The following is a 23,324-nucleotide window of genomic DNA, read 5'->3' on the forward strand; positions in this document are numbered from 1 at the left end:
AGAGCTAATTCAAACCATTTAGAATCTTCATTGTCATCTATTTTGTATGATAGGTCTACAGTTTTTGTGTTACTTTTATAAAAAGTTCTGCGGCAACATACACACACGTGGTTTGGTACTTCAGCTGAAGTACTTTCAAATTTTAGTATTTCTTTTTTGTATGTGTGTAGTGAAAGGTTGCCATGTGCAGATTTTTTTCGAAGTTGGTTTACAGCTAATTCATCTTGTAAGTGGGTTTCACTTCCAAAATATTTTGTCTGGATATAGTCGATTTCTTCTAGTAGGTCTTTTGCTGTACCATGTAGAAGAATGTTATTTAAATTGGCTAGTGCTAAAGCAGGACTTTTAGCATAGTACAGTTTATACTTGCATGACGTGTTGATATCCTTTTGATATCATGGAAGGGTGTTTTGCAAGTAGGTCCTGTAATGCAGGCCAATGAATGTCCTTGTAGTCCTGTGTACTTGCGTACTGGACAAGCATCCATATTTTGCAGTAGTTTAATTTTGATTTTGTCTTTGCTTTTCACATATTGATTGAGGAATTGGCGTAAAGACTTGAACATTTTTTTGGAAATGTTACACATTGACGTGCATGTCCATTTGTACACTAGATGTTCTGATTCAGTTGAATGGAGGGGTACATTTACGTTTTCAGGGCATATTTTTGTAAGGAGTACTTCTTGTTTCATTATGGTATTATTAACCTTTTCATAACCTCGACCACTGCTATGTATGGCAATTGTATTTGTTTGCTTTTGTTTGTAGGCTTCTTCATTAAAGTATGGTTCTGTGCTTGTAGTGTGACTCCATTCACCTCCACAGATATTTAAGAAGTTATTTCTGTTGACATTTTGTTTATTGAGAAGTCTTTTTTGTAATTTAGTTATTAGTTTTGTTAGTGGTTTCATTCTGTTTAACACTAAAATAAATAACTTTCTTTTGATAGAAGTGCACTGTCTATCAACACTTCTAAGATTACTTTCCTACGATAGGTTTGAAGTGTTGAAACTGGTTTCTCTCCTGTTTTTATAAGATTTTGAAGGACTTTGTGACGGAACATTTTGGCTAAAATACTTTTCTTGGTATGCTTACTTTGTACTATATCAAGATTTATAGAAGAAGTTTTATTTGCAGTGATAGTTGATTTTCTGTTAATTGTGTTTTGGGTTCTTTTACTTTTTGATAGAGGAGGCAAAGTTTTTGTACTAGAAACTTCTTCTGTTTCACTACATGACTGTATTATCTGTTGTGTTTCAACTTTTTTTTTACAAATTCTGCTATAGATGGATGTTTATGTTGGAGACTTTTCTTTTCATTTGCTCTACTTCTGCGTTCCTTTCTACGGAGTTGCTTTTTGGTAGGCATGCTTTAGGGTCTGTTGAAAAAAATACAGAAGGTATGGGTTGGGGTGTTCTGCAATGCATGTGTGTTGTGTGCATGAGTGTTTGAGTGAGATGATAAAGATGTATGTAATGGTGTGTGATTGTGCATTGGGAAGTACAGCTCCTAGGGATGGGTATTCTTGAATTAATGTGTTACTAAACTGGGGTTCAGATGACAGAAAAAAGTAAGCCAGTGTTGTGGAGAAGTATAAATAGTATATCTAAAGCTATACAATTAAAACAGTTGTTTCTTCTACAACATCTAAATTCTAGCGGCTGAGTTGGGTAATTTGTGTGATGAAAAATAGGAATTTGTGGGCCATTCTGCCAGTAAATTACTGTTTAAGACGGGAGGATTTTTGGTCAGAATGGTGCAGAATCTCTATTTTTAGGCACAGAAGTAGCATGAATTAACCTTAGAGTGTGTTTGAGTAATAATTCAAATATTATGGTAACAATCTACTTACTTTTCTTCTAAAATGAGCAGTTTGCTTCTTAGTTGTTCTTTGTAATTCAAATTCGGCTGCTGATTTTCAGGAGAATGGTCTTCACTGCAATTGTAAAAGAAAGAAATTAGTAATTCGGTTTGTATATAGCACTGTTTTTAATTTAGACATAGATTATTTAAATTGAAATGCTCAGCGCCTTCCTCAAAACCATTAAAACTATCTTATGACTAACTGTAGGAAAGAAAATATCTTTACTATGGCTTGTCAAAATCATAATGTACCACTGTATACCACTATTCCTGTAACTAAGCTTTTCCACGTAATAATGAGTCCATGTGATAGCCTGCTTTTCCACGTAAGAGGGAGTCAATGTCGTAGCCTGCTTGTCCTATATAAATGTAAGTAATTATATTAACTAAAAAAATTAAAACCAAGTATGTGTTTGTACAAATATTATTCTTTGAGATTTGATGATAGAGTGTGCATGTAATTTTGTTTGATCATATGTAGTCTATATATTTTATTTCATAAATGTTAGTTTAACATTATTTGCGTGTGTGTGTATGTACGAAGAAATTAAACGGTATAAAGGTTTGTAAATCACAGTTCATTTTAGGAGAATGAAAAAATGATCGTAGATTCATTTTACAGATTATACAAGGTAAAAGTCGGTTAGAAAATGTGTTCATGTACTGTATAGAAAATATGCATACCTGTAGTTTGTGTTCATGCATATGGATATGGACGATGCTGCAAGTAGAAATCTTGGAGACTTGTCTAGTATTTCTTGTAGATCATGCTTACCAATGGTATGAGACTTGTAGTCCGAGAGATTCACCGTACATTTGCAGTGCTGATCTATGATGATGCAGTTACATGTAGCGGTCTTGGATTTGATTGGTGGATGGTCATGTGATTTCTTAGCTACATCCAATGAGGGAATGGCACAGTGAGTGAAGTGAAAATGGTAAAAGGGCTGTCCATGTTACGATATATGTTCGTGGACATGACGGTAGTTCTAGGACACCGTGTATTACATCCAGGGAATTTGGGATGGGGAGGCATGCAAATGAGATTGAATGTAGCAAGGGATTGGTCAGTAAAGTTTAGTAAGTGTGTTGTGCTAGGAGAGGTTTTCTCAGATATTCTTTTTGCTGAAAGAAGAACAGACAGCTATGGCTGAGTGTTTTAAAAAACAGATTGTGTGGATTTTGGGAGACTCGTGGATACATTTGTTGAAGGTGCATGCAGAAAGCTGTGGAGTATCTATAGATCTTGGATTCCCACATGTGGAAGTGCACTGGCATGGAGTGCGTGGAATGAAGTGGCTGGACTTGCTATCTCTCTGTGCAACTTTGAAAATAGAGGAACATCCAGACATAATTGTAATTCATTGTGCCTTCCTAAGAGATTTTGGCATGTCCTCTTTTCACAATGATATTATGTTTCGTAGTACATACATTTTTCGCAGAGATGGAGTCCATCTTACCTATGCTGGCAATCAGATTTTTCTGAGAAATGTACAAAATGCATTGCAACCTTTTTTAGAAATGCAGCATCCATTTTGAAGTAGGTGTTAAGTATTTAAAATTTTTGACATACAAACACCTCCAAAAGGCTTTTTTCAGAGCCACCACTTCCTCCCAGAGAAAAATGCAATGGTTACAATAGGGTAGCATCCCAATTTTTTTTATGTTCGCAAACTGTCCACGGATTTTCAAGAAATAGAAAGAGCCCTGCGTTATTTATCTTTACTTCTGTTTTTTAACCGTGAAAGGCGGCTCTGAAAAGAGCCTTATTATTTTTTTGATTTTTGTTATTTTGTATTTTTTTGGGTTTTTTACACACGACACACTAGGAGAGGAGGGGAAAGGAGGCTAAAGGGGGGACACCAACCACACGGATAAGAAAGGGCGAGCTGAGAGAGGAAGATGTAGAGTGGGTTTTATTTGGGTAGTGAGCAGGTCTTCTCATGCTCTGAGACGATAGTCTCAAAAGCACTGCGAAGTCGCTCCCCCCTGCAGAGTACTGTGTCACAGTACATACATACAACTGTGACCCTCGAAAGGTAAGGGTCATCAGAATTCTGTATGGCCTGTGAGGCCGCTTGAGGAAGACGCTGTCCCACAGAGGTGTTCCTTGTGGTGACAGGATCAGAAACGGAGGATGAAGTAGAGGCAATAAACCTACTAAGCTCTTCACAAGGTACAACCTTGCGAATGGCCCCAGTGTGGAATGAGTTCAGGTATTGCTTCATGGTCGTAGTCCCAAAGCTATACGAACCATGCCTCCCGTGACTGAGTACCATTTTGCACTCATTGCAGGTGACACGGTTCGCACGAGCCTTAGGACCATTCCAATGAACGGTAAACAACCACCACACCCAAAAATCACACCGAGGGCGGGTAGTAGGGTTTTCCTCTACCTCATTCTCGTCATCCTCTTCTTCCTCCTCTGTATCCTCACTCCTGTTCCCCTCTTCAGGCCCTTGGGGAAATGGTGGTGGTGGAGGGGATGGGGGTGGTGCTGAGGCAGATGTAGCACCAGGTGGCAATAGTGGAGCCATGGATGTCATCGGCTTGGAGATGGAAATCTCAAAATCTGCAAAGTATGCAGCAAAATGCAGTGTGCTCTGTGGAATAGCCAGAAACACAATGAGAATGAGCTCTAGGGCGTGGTCTTTTATAGGGGTGCTTGTGCGCGGTTCGCGGACATGAGTGCCGTCCGCAAGACAGATCGAACACCAAAAAAGGTTCAAAAAGTCACAAAGACTATGTGGAAATTTAGGATTAGTATGTGGGATTTGTGGTATGTTGAGTTTTTAATGAGAATTTTTGGGGATTACTTGGAAATGTACTTTTAAAGTGTTCGGGGACACGAACAGTGTCCGCATTCAGAGCACGCGATCAGCGTGGGCACGGTAACATTATTGTTTCATGAGCATGTTCGCTAAGGTAGCAGCCGTCCGCAGGACACCCAATGTACGGACATTGTTTTGCGCATGCGTGTTGATGTTCTACGGACAGTGTTCGAGTCCTGAACTAATTAAAAGTGCGTCACACGTAAAACAAACAATTACGGACAGCCGTTTGTTCTTAGCACAGTTTAATTTACTTGTGCACAATACGGACAGACATAGCGTCTCAAGCACACCTCCATTTTTGTTTATTTACGAACAATTCAGGACACCACGAGTGTTCTTAGAACAGTTTCAACTTGCTAGCGAACACTACGAACAGGCATAGTGTTCTTAAGGACACCTCCATTTTCGTTTATTTACGAACATTTCAGGACACTACGAGTGTTCTTAGAACATTTTCAACTTGCATGAGAACATTACAGACAAATATAGTGTCCTCAGGACACTTACATTTTCGTTTATTTACAAACATTTCCGAACAACCGTGCTGTCCCTGGACACCTAATTTATTTACGAACAATTCAGGACACCACAAGTGTTCTTAGAACAGTTTCAACTTGCTAGCGAGCACTACGAACAGGCATAGTGTTCTTAAGGACACCTCCATTTTCGTTTATTTACGAACATTTCAGGACACTACGAGTGCTCTTAAAACATTTTCAACTTGCATGAGAACATTACGGACAGATATAGTGTCCTCAGGACACTTATATTTTCGTTTATTTACGAACATTTCCTAACAACCACGCTGTCCATGGACACCTAAATTGGTTTTACCACAAAGAACTGAAAGTAATTACAACACAATATAAAAAGTAACTTTATTTAACATATATAAACAATTTATGACTGAGAAGGTGGGGCAGAAACGGAAACAAAAACAGGAGAATTAGGGTTTTCAATATAAGTGGGATCAGGTGAAGAAGGGATGGAAATCTTATCAAAACGTTGTGGTCCATGGAGAGAGTTTGGGGTTAAATGAATGGGATATGGTGAGGGGGACACGTACAGGTGGGACAATGGTATGTTGTTGGTGGTTTTAGGTGATCTTCCACAAAGTTCTTTAAATCTGTAAAATTTGCCATAAATTGGTCCATTTTGTGGGTAATGTGTTCAAGAGTGTTATCCACCGCTTCTTTTTCTTTGGAAGTTGCCATTTCTGTATGGTCTGTAAAAAACAAATGTATATGTTGAATGTATACAAAATAATATTTATTAATTGGTTTATAAACTGTGATACGTCACCTAGCCTATCGATGTCCTGCTACCTAATACTATTCAAAGCCTGATAGTCGCTTCTAGCCTGCCTGTACTTGGCCATTCTAAAACGTACTGTGACATCTCAAAATTGTACCTAGCCGGTCAGTTGCATCTAGCATCTAGCCTGCCTGTACTAAGCAACCTTATAGTGCACTTGATATCTAAACTGCACCTAGCTTGTTAGTCGCATCTAGCCTCCTTGTACTTAGCCAGTTAGCATGTACTCTCTAAATCTAGGTAAACAAACCATCACTGCCCACTATAGGACAGCTAATCCACCTCTCTACATCGCCTCTTCCATCATACTAGTAGCTTCATCACTTAGCTTTATCACTTAGCTTGGCTACCAAAGCTAACATATCGACCCACTGTACCAGGTCCCACCCTACTCACACCTCTTACCTTACCATGCCTGTCACACAACAAATCACAGGTCCTATAGTGAACCAGTATCAAGATGATACTATTATACATAGACCATGTAGCACCACGGACAGAAACCAAAGATTATGCGCGCGCCTGTCCAAACTGTATGAGCCACCAGCAAAGAAAATTGAACACTTTAATCTCCTAAACAAAAAACACCATCCCTTGAAGGCAACTGTAGAGTATATTTGGAAATATGGCAATCCCAAAAGACCCACACAAAACTGCACTAAACCTACCGCTATAGATAGACTCAGTACCACACACCCCAACTCAGAAAGCCACAAACATCATCTCAAAGGCGCGCGTATAAATGCTAGGTCTCTAGTCGCACAGGCAATAGAGATCTCAGATATCATTCTCGCAGACAACCTCGATTTCCTGGCTATCTCAGAATCTTGGCTTCATGATGCGGCTGGCCCTGCCCTATCATTAGCAGTTCCTGACAATTATACCATCCTACGAGCAGACAGACACACCTCGCGTGGTGGGGGTCTAGCAATCATAGTTAAGAGCAGTCTAGACATGAGAATTACTGCAACCCCTACTATGAAATCTTGTGAATGCCTCACGGTCAAAATTGCCACCGCTTGCTCCCAAACATGAAACCTCTTCCTTATCTATAGACCTCCAAGTCCTATTGGAACCTTCGCTGAGGATCTCTCTACAACCCTGTCCATTAACTTAAAAAACACCTCCCAAACAATAGTGCTAGGCGACTTCAACCTAGGCTATAATGACATTAAGGATATCCAGTCAACAGCTACTGCCTTGATCCTAAAAGAACTGGGATTCTCCCAGAAAGTCAACCTTCCCACTCATAACAAAGGTCGAATCCTTGACTGGATAGCGGAACACAACTGTGAAGCAACCATCACAGATACTGTACCCCAGATCTGGACTGACCACCATCTACTATTATTTACAGTAGCAACAAATAATGCCACGGCCCAGTCTTCACTTGCCCCTCGTATGCCCACAAGGAACAAAAAACTTATGACAGCGGAAAAAACGCTGCCCATTATACTACCACAACTTAACTCGCTCCCAGTCAATATGGATCCTAATGGGCTAGTTGAACAATTTAATGAAACTATCAATACAGCCCTTGACCACATAGCGCCACTTAAACTACGAAATAGTAAACCAAAAAAACACCTTAACTTATGGTTCACTCCCCATCTAAAGAGTCTAAGGCTAATAAAAAGAAAACTTGAAACTATTTGGAGACTCTCTCCTTCAGCCGAAAATACAAGAAAGACACCCTACTAGCCAAACAGGAAACGTACAATACTAGAATATCTCAATCTAAATCTAGTGTCAGAGAATTATTCAGCATTCTGAAAGAACTGGAAACACCTATTGTTCCCCAAGAAAACTGCACCAAGGATAGAAAATGGTGCTCTAGCACAACAAAGTAACCAACCTACAAACTAAAATTGCCCTAAAAAAAGCATCTCTAAAGCCTCATATCCCGCAGACTGTAGCTCCACCACCAAATCCCAACAAGAATCGGGTTTCTGCTTCTCCAAGGTATCGACCATTGAGGTAAAAAAGGTTATTCTGGGACTTAAACCGTCCAACTGTAAAGGTGACCAATGCCCTGCCCAACTGATTAAGGATGCTGCGAGAGAATTATCGCCATTCATAACTAAACTCATCAATTCATCCTTTACCACAGGCACTGTACCAAATAACAAAAGAGTCTTGGGTTCTGCCACTTTTAAAGAAGCAAACCCTTGACCTGGCCATTCCCACTAACTTCAGGCCCATCACGACCGTGCCCTTTCTCTTATGAATTCTCGACAAAGTGGCATACATGCAAATACAAAACTTCCTTGAAACCAACCACCTACTCGGAACCCGCCAATCCGGATTCCGCCCACAACACGGGACTGAGACAGCCTTAATCAATCTTAAGGCCCAAATAGATCACTGCAGAGACAATGGCCAAGCAGCCCTACTCCTCTGGCTAGACCTCTAAGCTACATTTGATTTAGTTGACCATACATTCTTATGCAGCCACCTAGACTCTGCAGCCCACTTCTCTAAAGAGGCCATGTTATGGATCAAGTCCTTCTTGAGTAACCGAACTATGAGAGTCTTCTCGCCATCAGCCTCGGCAGACCCGATCCCCATAACTTGTGGTGTACCTCAAGGATCTTGTGTGTGTGTGTCACCTACCCTCTACAATGTATTCACAAAGCCACTTTTTGACGAAATGGATCATCTGGGTATCGCCTACACAATTATGCAGACGATACCCAGATCCTCCTTCCGCTTTCAGGATACTACGTCAAGGATCTAGCCCTATGACATTTGTGATGTCATCTTTGATATCCTGGGTGTTAGTCTTAGCAGTGCACGGGGTGGCGCGAGTTATGGTTGCTTAGTTTACCATAACTGGCGAATTTCAGGGGTTTTTCGGTTTCACTTGGAACCAAAATGTCCCTTTAACAATGTTTTTTTACTGAATATATATATATATATATTTATATATATATATATATATATATATATATATATATATATATATATATATATATATATATGGTAGTGGCCATGTAGTTATGGTTAAGTTGCTGTTTCCATAGGAAGAGCACTTTTTGGGTGGCTTATAACTTCGCTCCCCCTGGACGAATCCTCACCAAACTTTGCAAACAGAGTATATGGCCCACTCTGAAATTCTTTGCAAGGTTTGGTGAGGTTTGGTCCAGCGGGGGCAAAGTTATAGGGGGGTCCCAAATTTCTTTTTTTCCCATAGACATAATGGGAAAAAACTTTTCTCACGCCTACAGCCCAAACCGCTGGAGGGATTTACACCAAATTTGCGGCAGGAGCGGCATCTTGGTCCCGAAAGTGTGCTTTTTTTTATTTGGTATAAATCTGTCCAGTAGTTTCTTAAAAAATGACAAAAATGTAAGTGAAAAAAATTAGTGATATGTGTCCGCTTCGCGGACACACTTCCCTGTTTGCTCTGCGGACAGGACGGGGATTGGGCAAGTGCTTGCGTGATGTCCGCAGACATCTGACGTGCTTTCCTATTGGCTGCTGTGAAGCATGCAGTGCGTCGTATTGGGAGAGATGCCCGCCATCTGTGTTCATCGGTTCATCAGAGCGTTGCACAGTAAGCTCTGTGTTTTCCTCCCATTCCCCCCACCCCCGCTCATGCTCCGTGTCTCTCTCCCGTTCCCCCCACCCCCCGCTCATGGCCCGCGTCTCTCTCCCATTCCCCCCACCCCCCGCTCATGCCCCGTGTCTCCCCTGTTCCCCCCCACTCCCTGCTCATGGCCCGTGTCTCCCTCCCGTTCCCCCCACCCCCCGCTCATGGCCCGTGTCTCCCCTGTTCCCTCCCACCCCCCGCTCATGCCTCGTGTCTCCCTCCCGTTCCCCCCACCCCTGCTCATGCCTCGTGTCTCCCTCCCGTTCCCCCCACCTTCTGCTCATGCCCCATGTCTCCCCTGTTCCCCCCCATCCCCCGCTCATGCCCTGTGTCTCCCCTGTTCCCTCCACCCCCCGCTCATGCCCCATGTCTCCCTCCTTTTCCCTCCACCCCCCACTCATGACCCATGTCTCCCCTGTTCCCCCACCCCCTGCTTATGCGCCGTGTCTCCTTCCTTTTCCCCCTACCCCCCGCTCATGCCCCATTTCTTCTTCCTGATCCCCCCAACCCCGCTCATGTCCCGTGTCTCCCTCCTTTCCCCCCACACCCCCTCTCATGCCATGTGTCTCCCCTGTTCCCCCACCCCCAGCTCATGCCCCATGTTTGCCCTGTTCCCCCCACCCCTGCTCATGCCCCGTGTCTCCCTCCCGTTCCCCCCCACCCCCTGCTCATGCCCCATGTTTCCCCTGTTCCTCCCACCCCCGCTCATGCCCTGTGTCTCCCCTGTTCCACCCCACCCCCGCTCATGCCCCGTGTCTCCCTCGTGTTCCCCCACCCCCGCTCATGCCCTGTGTCTCCTTCGTGTTCCCCCCAGCTCATGCCCCGTGTCTCCCACGTGTTCCCCCCCACTCATGCCCTGTGTCTTCCACATGTTCCCCCCACCCCCGCTCATGCCCCGTGTCTCCCTCGTGTTCTCCCCACCCCACGCTCATGCCCCGTGTCTTCCTCCTGTTCCCCCACCCCTGCTCATGCCCCGTGTCTCCCTCCTGTACCCCCCACTCCCCGCTCATGCCCCGTGTCTCCCTCCTGTACCCCCCACCCCCGCCCATGCCCAGCATCTGCCCTGTCCCGCCCACCCCCCGCTCATACCCTGTGTCTCCCTTGTGTTACCCCCTACCCCCCACTCATGCCCTGTGTGTACCCTGTTCCCCCCACCCCCCGCTCATGCCCCGTGTCTCCACTGTTCCCCCCAACCCCCGCTCATGCCCCGTGTCTCCACTGTTCCCCCATCCCCTGCTCATTCCCCTTGTCTCCCTACTGTTCCCCTCACCCCCCGCTCATGGTCCCTGTCTCTCTCTTGTTCGCCCTACCCCCCACTCATGCTCCGTGTCTCCCTCCTGTACCCCCCACCCCCCGCTCATGCCCCGTGTCTGCCCTGTTACCCCCACCCCTCGCTCATGCCCCGTGTCTCCCTCATGTTCCCCCCACCCCCAGCTCATGCCCCATGTCTCCCCTGTTCCTCGCCACCCCCGCTCATGCCTCGTGTCTCCCTTCCGTTCCCCCCAACCCCCGCTTATGCCCCGTGTCTCCCTCCTGTACCCCCCAACCCCCGCTCATGCCCCGTGTCTCCCCTGTTCCCCCCCACCCTCCGCTCATGCCCCGTGTCGCCCTCCGTTTCCCCCCCAACCCCGCTCATGCTCCGTGTCTCCGCTGTTCCCCCCCCTGCTCATGCCCCGTGTGTGCCGTGTTCCCCCACACCGCCCGCTCATGCCCGTGTCTCCCTTCCGTTCCCCCCACCCCCTGCTCATGCCCCGTGTTTTCCCTGTTCCCCCCACCCCTGCTCAAGCCCCGTGTCTCCCCCGTTCCCCCCAACCCCCGCTTATGCCCCGTGTCTCCCTCCTGTACCCCCAACCCCTGCTCATGCCCCGTGAGCCACCAATATTTATATCAATGCATCAATCAATGCACTAATTAGGGTATGATATTTACTGCAATGATCCTTGACACTTTTTTCGCAACATTATAAAAAGAATCCCTTGTACACATATTTCATAAAAAGTACATACACAAGTGATGTCATCAGTGATGTCATCAATGACATTTGTGATGTCATCTTTGATGTGGTGGGTGTTAGTCTTAGCAGTGCACGGTGGTGGCGCGAGTTATGGTTGCTTAGCTTACCATAACTGGCGAATATCAAGGGTTTTTCGGTTTTACTTGAAACCATAACGTCCCTTTAACAAAGTTTTTTCACTGAATATATATATATCTATCTATCTATCTATCTATCTATCTAGGTTCTTATATTGCGCCACTAACCCAAAGGCCTCATATAATATATATATATATATATTTTACATGGCCTGCGGTAGCGGCCATGTAGTTATGGTTAAGTTGCTAATCCCATAGGAAGAGTACTTTTTTGGCGGCTTATAACTTCGCTCCCCCTGGACGAATCCTCACCAAACTTTGCAACAAAAGTATATGGCCCACTCCAAGTTTTTGAGGTTTGGTCCAGGAGGGGCAAAGTTATAAGGGGGGTCCCAAAATGTATTTCATCCCATAGACATAATGGGAAAAAACTTTGCTCATGCCTACAGCTCAAACCGCTGGATGGATTTCCACCAAATGTGTGGCAGGAGCGGCAGCTTCGTCCCAAAGGCGTGCTTTTGTTAATTTAGTGTAAATCCGTCCAGTAGTTTTTTTTTTTTTAATGACCATAACTTAAGGCAAAAAAATGTGTGATATCTATGTCCTCTCCGCGGACACACTTCCCTGTTCGCTCTGTGGACAGGACACCAATTGGCTAATAGACTCACGTCATGTCTGCGGACACACAACGTGTTCACTGATTGGCTGGAGTGAGGTGTGAGGTGCGCCACATTGTTTCGATGCGACTGCCATCTTGGATCCACGGACATCCGCGGACAGCGCAGCAGCGAACAGAGGCAAAATGCAATTTTGGGGAGTGTGTTGGTGTGCAGGAGTGCTTGGGAGGGTTGGTGAGTAAGAGATAGGTCAAATACTGTATTTATTTAGGTGGCAGGTGCCCCTGATGTGTTTGCCATGTCCGCGGTCTTCGCGGCTGTACGCGGACATAATAATGCAATACTAGCTATTTTACTTTAGTATGATGTTGGTTTTGGGTTGTTAGTGGAGCATTGATTGTAATTAATATCCCCTAAAAGCAGCACACATACCACAGTCAAAATATTTGGTAGCATAGGTGTATTATGCTGCGGCGGTTTGTTGTCAGGGCCTAGAGGATTGGGTGCACACCTATAGAATCAAACACCCATCAAATATCCACAACCCAAAAGTTTATGTACTGTTTCTTTTGTAGAGTTTGTATGTGAAGTTTTGGCTAGGCTATGCAGTTAAGATTGTAGAGTTTGTAACAAGGAATGCGTCTTAGAATACCGATGGAAGTAAACATTTTGGATTGTGGTGTATGGTTAGATGTTTGCTTGAATGGGTGTGTTATGCAACAGTGTTTTTGAGTCCATTTATTTTATACTTACTGGTTGAGTTTTTTGTGGTTTTATGCAGTTTTTTCATGACATGGGTAATTGGACCAGAAATACTTTTTCGATCTCTGTGGTAAAAGAAAAGATCATATGTTAGAGTAGGTAGTTCATAATGAGTTATTGCATTGCATAATAGACATTTCTGTATTTTTTTGACCCTCATATTTAGTACTTTACAAGTACTATAGTTCAAACCGGTGTACTGCGCAATTTGCTCAGTTTCTGTGTTTGTTTTCTAAATCATTGGGTCTGTGGGGAAAAAAATCCATGCTGGATTAAAAAAAAATTCTTCTATGTTGTGGTACAATATATTTCTTTCATTGTTTTACTGTTTATTTCTTGTTTCTTGCTAATCTATCTGTTGGCATGTTGCAGATTTTTGGGACAATTAGATACCTGTTGGCGTATTCTAATTGTTTATTTCTACGTTTATGCTATTCATCTATCTGTTGGGTTGTTGCATATTTTTTGGGGCCGTTAGATACCTGCTGGCGTATTCTAACTGTATATTTCTTGTTTGATATTAGTGGTATTTATTTATCTGTTTGCATGTTGCAGAATTTTGGGGCAGTTAGGACCTGTTGGTGTATTCTGTGTATTTCTTGTTACATTGTACTGGTATTTATTTATCTGTTTACTTGTTGCAGAATCTTGGGGCAGTTAGATACATGTTGGCATACTCTAATTGTGCACAGTTTTGAAGTTGAGGTTTTGCTTATGTTCAAACACAGATTACGTGTTAAATTTTGATTTTATGAATATTAAGTAAGCGTTTACAAGATTTGCTGGTAATCTCTGCTTTAGAGTAATGGTACTATCATTACATTTGAACCATCCACAATTCTTTTTTATATCTGCAGTGTAGTGACCTGCATTGGTTGTTGCTCCTGCGTGGTAGATTATACCTGTTGTTTTGAAGGTTTTCTTACCAAGTGATACTTGACCATGTGTGAATCCAGTCAGTTTACAGTTGTTTTTGGTACCATCTGCTTTGTAACGTAAAAGCATTATTATTACATATTTACCATGTGTCTGTATTTGTAAGGTGGAGCGATTATCTGAATTGCAGGTAGTACATAATCTGCCATGGTTTGCATTTTGTACAAGTTGCTGAAATTGAATTGATTCACAGTTAGGTATGGATACATACAGGAAGCGTTCATTAGGGACTTGTTCCTGTGCCTCATGGCTGCAGAGAGTGCATGTATGTTTCCGCATGTATGAAATCTGGTAGATTTCATTTATAGGTAGGTTTTTGTTTTCCAGTACTTGTAGTAAGTACATTAGAAATTCTTGTGGATCTTCTTGTGTGTTTATAGTGAACTTGACCATTTCAGCACAGTAGTCCAATTCTTGTCACTGTAATTGTTGTCAGGATTGTTGGTTGCATTTCTATGAAGGACTAACATTTGCAAACACAATTGGTCTGTACTGTGTAAGTAAATGTTGTTAATAATTGGTGGCAATTGGAAGAGAATATTTATTGCTACATTTGCGTAGCAATTTACACCAGTTGTATTTGAAAATTTTAATGGACCTGACAGTTCTGTGTCAAAGTCATTTGTTCGGAGTGTTTGTTTCTTCTTTGAAACAGTAGTTGAGTTACTTTGACCAGTAGATTCTTCTTTGGTTGTAGTACTTGATGAAGTATTAGTTTCTTCTTTTTTCTTTGGAGGAATTGCAGTGAGATCCTGTATCGTTTCAGTTTGAAGAAGTTTTCTTTTACAAGGTTTTGCTTTTTGCGGAACAGGATAGCTTTTTAGATGGGGGTGTAGAGTGAATGCTGTCTATTGTATTCTAGAATGCAAGGAATATCTGCATGTACTTTACTTGCATCATGGGGCGGTAAGTCCGCCAACAACCATGGCGTAAACGTAGTTTACGCCATGGTGGTAAAGTCACGGCCCAGGCGGTAACTTACCGCCTGGGTCATAATGAGGCCCTTAGTCTTGTTGTGGCTTGTTGACACATGGGTAGTGTCATACCATGTACATCCAGTTTATTTGTGGAGCAAATTTAGATTATTGGTTGCATTTCGTTTTTCAACATTTTTTCATTGAATTTTGAACAGCTGGCAAGAGCTGGCATCAAGGACATACAATTGACATTTTTGTGTGCTAATTGTTCCATGACATCAGTAGCACATGAGTTATGGCCATAGAGTGCATGGATGTGCCTGGTTTTTAATATTGATTGTGCTTCTTGAGATAGTACACCAACTCTAAAACTTTTTAAAATGTTGGCGTATATGAGGTCTGCAGACTGGCGCATGTTTTCTGTTTATTCTCTGTATTGGAAATGTTGGCAAAAGTTGACATTTCCTATGCTGCCAAGAGTTTTATGGCACAGTTTGTGCCCTAAGGTTTTAAACATAGGTTCACCTTTCACTGGTGTCAATTGAAGAAGATAATATGTTTCCTCCAAAGAGCTATTCGTAGTCTATTTTGAGGACCTCTTGTAATCTGAGGTGAATCAAAGCCAACATTAGGTTGGAGACCATGTTCACCTCATCTATTAGCAGCATTTTCATTTGTTTGAAAACTCTGCGTAGTTCCATTGTAGCTTCTGTGGAAAGTTTGTAATAGTCAATTTGTTTTGCCGCTCTACTGGAAGGAGTAGTAATCTGTGTAAAGTGACACTGCCTATGTTGTAGGCAGCTAAACCTGTGGGGGCAGTTACAACAGCTGACAGTTTGTTCTTTTTCAATTGTTGGAGGAACTTGCTGATGATCTTGATTAAGAATGTTTTGCCTGAACCAGTTTCACCACTCATGTATAGCAGTATAGGTTTGTAGTCTTGGCAGGTACAGTTTTTATTTTCATGTTGCACACCATGTTCAATTTGTTTTGTTATTTCCTGGAAAATGCTACGCTGCTCATTGTTCAGTTGTGATTTCAGTACAGCTAAGTCTTCTGTAGCTTGTTCATAAGGACACATGGTGTTTTCTACTTCCATCATGGTAAATTCTGCCTCATTTGCTATTAGTGGCTGTCCAAGGGGTTCTTGGCTTCCTGTTACAGAAGGTTGACTACTGTCAGGATGTCCATTTCTAGTTGTGTCTGGAGTTCTTCTTCATGTTGCTGTTCATTGTGCAACATTGTTTGGTACTGTGTAAAGTTTATGTCTGTTATACTCCTTTCATTTGCTTTGAAAGTGTCTTCATAAGAGTCATATGTATCCAGTAATTCTTCTTCTTTTCTCCATGGTTTAAAAAGTTGTTGCAGGGACATGTAATACAGTTCTTTATTTTGAGGAGTTTTTAAGGACAATTTGATATGATTAATTACTCTACATTTGGTAAGTTTCACTAAGCTGCCTTCACAATTTCAACTCTGTGTCTACCTTTCTTTTCACCTGGTTTAATATTATTTTTGTATGTGAAGTTTTGGGCTATGTGGTAGAGAAACATGGTTTCCGAAGTGGTACTCCTGTTTGGGTAGTATGTGTCTGCTAAATTGTTTTTCAAAATGTCTTGGCTGTTGGGTTCATTTTTGGCTCTTGTTTCGATGTCCTCTTATGATTTGAGAACTCTTTTTCTAGATTTAGCAGGACCAAGACTTAGCCATACTATATTGTCAGATTTGACAGGCAGTACCGGTTAAACGGTCTGCAGCTTCATAGCAGCCACATTCTCTATGAGAGAGCATGTTTATGCCTAAACTGTACAATTTCTGTGATAGTGTTTTGTCAGATGATATGTCATCCCAGAGGTCCCGAAGTTCTGTCTTCTCTGCTTTGGTTAAGTAGGCTGTGACATAGTATATAACTGCAGTGGACTTGTCTCCTATGTTTGCATTCCATAGGAGGGCAATGGTTGCATTGTAATCATTTATGTATTTTGATATGTAATATGTGTTTTTAGGTGATTTAACTTTGACACTATGTCTGACTGAAGACATTAAGTTGTTTACTTGACCTGTTGCTGAAACTGGTCTAGGGAAATCAAAGCGGCATTTGGTGTAGTATTTCCCTTTTTTTATATTTGCGACGACAATATTTCCCACATTTGTGCCTTTGAATTTGTAACATTTGTGCATGAAGGTCACTGTGTGTTGTTTGTGAAGGGATTTGACAAGTGACATATTTTTGGATGAACTGCAAAACAGTGGCATCACTGTCTTGACCAAATTTAGGAGCACCTTTAATCCATAATAGCATGTGAATTTGGTGCTCCTCTGGCTTGGTATTCTTTTCTCCAAAAGAAGTGTTGAACTTCTCAGAGGGGAGGAACAGTCTTATTACAAATAAAGTATAGCATAGCAATGAAGCGATGATAGAAATATCTTGATACATTTAGAGGATCTAGAGAGCAGAGTTCTCCTGGTGTTTTTATATCTATGTTTGTGTTGTTTTTGTTTGCTATGCGTAGGAAATCATGTAAATCTTCATTCATTTCATTCATGTTTGCTAAAAGATTTGTAATACTTGACTGTAAAACCTCATCTTTTTCTTGCACTTTTTGTAATAATTGCATAGCTGACGTATCTTGAAAATGGGTACCTGATTTTAATGTGTGAGCAACTCCGTAGCATAGAGTTGCTAGTTCACTTTCAAAGAGAAGGTGGAATATGTATTCCACGATTTGTCTGAATCTGGGGTCATCAGAATACATTCGTAAAGAGCAATATTCTGATGCTGTTATCTGTGTGGGTCTATCATCGTACCTTCCTCCTTTTCCAGTAGGAAAGAGTAGAGAAAAGGCCCGTGCTTCTATACTTTTTTCCCATATGCTGATTGGAGATCCTTTGGCATATTGCATTTGGTACGTTTCCAGGGCATCATCTATAGTGTCTTTAGAGTGTAAATGATGAATTGTATAATGGGCTAAAATATTGGATTCTGTAGCAGGATTTAGAAGTTGAAATTGACCAGTCACTGGTGACGCTTGAATTATTTCAATGGTTTCTCTCAGGTTTTCTTCAATATTAATTTCTTTGTAGTATTCATTGTTGTTTTCTAGATATTGCAGGGCTTGTCTATCTTTATGTAAGTCAATGAGTTGTTGCCAAATTGTTTTCTCTTTTGTAGGTACGCTATTTACTAAGATAATTAAAGATTGATCTATTGGCCGTTGCGCTCCTAGAGTGTGTACATTTTCTTCGAGATCTAATGGTAAATAAACGACTTTGCCACAAATGCCTTTCATTAATTCAGAGGGAGGTAAGTTTGCTGTTTTTGGTTGAAGGCGTATTATTGCTTGAAATGGGTGCACTGCTTGAATTATGATGCTCTCATATAAATTTAGTTGTTGCAGGGGTTTTGGTAGTGGGAATAATTCCAAGTTATTTGTGATAGCACGTGAACGTGTTTGGTTGTTGTCAAGTTTTGCAGTGCAGTAGTTGCAAAGTATTAAGGGGTCAGTAATTTTGTATTTGTTTTCTGCTATAAGGTAGAGAGCTAATTGGAACCATTTGGAATCTTCATTGTCTTCTATTTTGTATGTTATGTCTACAGTTTTGTGTGCTACTTTTATAAAAAGTCCTGCAGCAACACACACACGCATGGTTTGGTACTTTAGCGGAGGTACTTTTAAACACTTTTAAACTTTAGTATTTCTTTTTTGTATGTGTTAAATAGAAGGTTGCTATTTGTACAGTAGTTGCTAGTTTGTTGTAAAGCTATTGCATTTTGTAAGTGTCTTTCACTTCCAAAATATTTTCTCTGGATATGCTATATTTCTTTGAGTAGTTATTTGGCTGTACCATTTAGAAGATTGTTATTTAAATTGGCTAGTGCTAAAGCAGGACTTTTAGCATAGTAGAGTTTATGGACCAGATTTCTTATAGTTGAATGATGTCATTTTGATATGATGGAAAGTGTGTTTGCAAATAGGTCCTGAAATGCAAACGAATGAATGTCCTTGTAGTCCTGTATATTTGCGCACTGGACAGGCATCCATATTTTGTAGTAATTTCATTTTGAATTTGTCTTTGCTTTTTACATACTGATTGAGGAACTGGCATAAAGATTTGAAAGATTTTTTGGCAATGTTACACATTGATGTGCACGGCCATTTGTAGACTGGACGTTTTGGTTCAGTAGAATGGAGAGGTGATACTGAGTTTTCTGGGGATATTTTTGTGAGCAGAGTTTCTTGTTCCATAATGGTGTGATTAAGTTTGTCATACTCTCGTCCACTGCTATGTATGGCAATTGGGTTTGTTTGCTTTTGTTAATATGCTTCTTCATTAAAATATGGTTCTGTGCTCGTGGTGTGACTCCATTTACCTCCACAGATGTTTAAGAAGCTATTTTTGTTGATATTCCGTTTATTGAGAAGTCTTTTTTGTAGTTTAGTAGTTAGTTTTGTTAGTGGTTTCATTCTTTTTAAAACTAAAATAAATAACTTCCTTTTGAGAAGGATTGCACTGTCTATGAGAGCTTCTAGGATACATTTTCTACGGTAGGTTTTAAGGGTTGTGCATGATTTCTCTCCTGTTGTTATCTGAAGGACTCTGTGGTGGAACATTCTTTATAAAATATTTTTTTTGGTATGGTTACTTTCCACTACATCAAGATTTATAGGTGCAGCGTTAGCATTAGTGGTAGCTGAAGTCTTGTTAATCACTTTCTGTTTCATTTTACATTTTGATAGAGGAGGCAAGGTTTCTGTACTGGAAGCTTGTTTTGTTTCACTTAATGACTGTATTAGCTGTTTTGTTTGAACTTTTTGTACAAAATCTGCTAGAGATGGATGCTTATTTTGAACACTTTTATTTTGATTTGCTCTACTTCTGTGTTGTTTTCTACAGAGTTGCTTTTTGGTAGGCATTCTTTGGGGTCTGTTTGAGAAAAAAAGAAAGTGTGGGTTGGGCTGTTGTGCAGTGTATGCGTACTTTGTGCATGAGTGTCTGAGTATGATGGTAAGGATGATTGTGGAGGTGTGTGATTGTGCACTGGGCAGCTACATCAACTTGGGAAGGCTATTCTTGTATTTGTGTGTTACTATACTGGGCTTCAGATGACAATATAAAGTATGCAACTGGTAAGGGGAAGCACTTATACTACATCTAATGGTAAAGGGTTAATACACTTGTTTGTTCTACAATACTAAAATGCTAGTGTGTTTGAGTAACAGTTAGAACATTATGTTACTATTGTACTTACGTTTTTGTATGAAAAGAGTAGGTTTCTTCTATGTTCTTGTTCGTACTTCAGACGCTGCTGCTTTTCAGGAGAGTGGTCTTCACTGCAATTGTAAAAGAAAGAAGCTAGTGAATATGTGTGTTTATAGCACTTTTGTTAATGTAAACATTGAGCCTCATTCCGACCCTGGCGTAAAGGGATTACCGGCACCGGTAAGGACACCGGTGCCGGTAATCACTTTGTGCCCTATTCCGAGGTCCCCCAACGAGACCTGTAAGGTACGGTTGGTCAGACCAAACGTACTTTACGGGTCCCGTTAGGGGACCAGGGAGCAAATAACGGTACCGCAAATTGCGGTACCGTTATTAGCTCCCTCCCCATTCCCATTGAGTCCTATGGGGGCTCAAATGGGAATGGGGAATGGAATTTTCAATGGGGACTTACCCGCAAAGGTTGGGATGGACCGGTAAGTCCCCTTTGAACGAGGGCAGACTCAGGACCGGGTTTGGAGGCAGCCATGGTGCAAATAGCGCCATGGCTACCTCCAAATTCGGAATGAGGGCCACTGTTTTTTTTTGTTTTTGTAGTAGTAGAGTTTTGTTATAACTGGGCATATTATGCACATGCACTTTAATTTGCCTATGTGCATCCTGTATATTTTATTTAGAATCTGTTAGTTGACTATGTTTTACAAATGAGTATAATAGTAAACGTATAGAGCACACTTGTTTTTTTAATGTTATGTTATTGGATGTTAAGAGATAGAAGAAATAATCGTATGCGTTTTTTGCTATTTGTACAGGGTAAATGGCAAAGATTGTACAGAAAAGCATGCAATGTATGCATTTGTGAGGGTGTGGGAAATAAAGCAGAATGATTTCATATAGAGGCAATGGTGTTGTTTGAGCTGCGAGCCTTTCTAATGATATTGTCTGCGTGTGCTTGAATGAAGAAGCATGTACTCATCCTGGCTGTGAGTGACTTTATAACACACTGGACAGCCTTTTTCATAATTATACTGCTATTTCTCCCATCTTTTAATATGAAATAACATTTTTTATATAGCTGTGTGTGTAAACAAAAATGTGGAGAGCAGAAAGGTTTGCAATTGACACTTCATCATAGCAGATGGGAGAAATGACAGTAAGTTCATTTTACAGTTTATACACGGTAAGTGGCAGTTACTCTTTTTATATGTATTGCTAGAAGAGCTGTACATGTACTGTGTAGAAAATATTCATACCTGTAGTCTGTGTTCATGCATGTGGATGTGCATGAATCTGCAAGTAGAAGTCCTCAGGAGTTTTATAGTAGTTGTTGCTGTAGGTCCGTTGCAGTCACAGCCGAATTGTACTGAGAGTGATCAAAAGTACATCTAAAGTGCTGATCTGGGATGATAGAGTTAGATGTAGAGTTCTTGGATGTGATTGGTGGATGATTGTGTGACTGCTTAACAGTAGCCAATGAGGAGGTGGTGCAGAGAGTGAAGTGGAAAGGGTAGAAGGGCTGCCCCAGTGTTATGCACCCCGCGGACACTGCGGTTGTCTGCAGACAGGGCGTGCCACATCCCGGGTTTCTCAGCAAATCCAGCATGGAAAGGGGACTGTAGGGATCAGCCAATCAGGTGTTGAGGTTGTGGATTTGTGTTGAAATAGGCTGTGTGTAGTGAAGATGGCAGAGGTGTAGAAAGTCAGGGTGTTGGTGGTTGGAGATATGTTTGTGCATGGTTTGGAGCAGTACGCTCAATGCAGGAATGTGGCAAACAATGTTGATGTTAAAGGAGTGGAGGTGGTGTGGAGCACTGTGCCTGGATTCAATGTGCAGGGAATTGTACAAGTTTGTGGAGATATGGGCAGGATGAACAGTCCCCATGTGGTAGTTTTGCACTGTGGTGCTTTGCATATGGGCTATGTCAGTGCCCCTACTTTGTTGGCAGATTTGGAACACTTGCTTCAGGCAGTAGTGAAAATACTTCCAAATGTCAAGGTTATTTTTTCTGGTTTAGTACCTAGGGCAATATGGGACAATAGTTTTGTTTTTTGTCCTCAGCAAAATATTGCTGGGTGTGCAAACAACCGAGGCATGTTTGCTTTCATGCTTAGAGCTGGTATGTTCTTTTGTAATAATGAGAACATTGATTCTGGTAATGTTGGTTATTTTAAAGAAGATGGCATTTCTTTATCTTTTATGGGAAATGCCATGCTGTTTTGGAACATAAGGTTTGCTTTGGAGAAGCTAATGTGAACCCAAACAAAATACACAATAAAAGGTGTTTCTGAAGCATCTGCAAAAAAAACTAAAACATGCTCTTTTCAGAGACAACCTCAAAGGGGAAATGGGGAACACTATTTAAATTTTCATTCCCCACGTTCAGATTTTTCGATTTGTCTGCAGACACAGCGGTTGTCCGTGGACAATGCGTATTACATACAGGGATTTGGGGGTTGAGAGGCATGCAAATGAGACTGAGCAGAGCAAGTGATTTGTTAATAAGGTTTGCTGGATGTGTTGTGTAAGGAGAGACTTTGTCAGCAGGCCTTTTTCCTGAGAGAAGAGCAGATAGCTATGGCTGTGTATTTCAGAAAGCAGATTGTTTGGATTTTGGGAGATTCGTGGATAAATTGGTTGGAGGTGCATGCAGATCGCTGTGGAGTGGCTGCACATTTTGGATTATCTCATGTGGAAGTGCACTGGCATGGAGTGCGTGGAATGAAGTGGGTGGATTTGGTACCTCTCTGTGCTACTCAGGTGACACAGCGTCATCCAGACATTATTATTATTCATTGTGGAGGGAACAGTTTAGGACATGTGTCTAGAATCTCTTTGCAATTTTCAATGAAAGAAGGACTTGGGAAAGTCATGGACATGTATTCACTCCAGAGTAATTTGCGCAGAGACAAATGTGGCTGCGTTCTTTTTCATTTGGTCCACAAATGGAGAAAGCAAGGTGCAATGTTAACAAGGCTGTTTGTGCCTTTTTGAGAGATGTTGGTATGTCCTCTTTTCAGAATGAAAACATGTTTCATAGCACACATTTTTCGAAGAGATGGAGTACATCTTACTTATGCCAGCAATCAGATTTTTCTGCGAAATATGCAAAATGCATTGCGACCTTTTTTGGAATTACAGCAATCCATTTTGCAGTAGGTGTTGATCATTTGAAGTTTTT

This window comes from Ambystoma mexicanum, chromosome 8 (genome assembly GCF_040938575.1).
Source record: "Ambystoma mexicanum isolate Mex_15411 chromosome 8, UKY_AmexF1_1, whole genome shotgun sequence".
NCBI lineage: Eukaryota > Metazoa > Chordata > Amphibia > Caudata > Ambystomatidae > Ambystoma > Ambystoma mexicanum.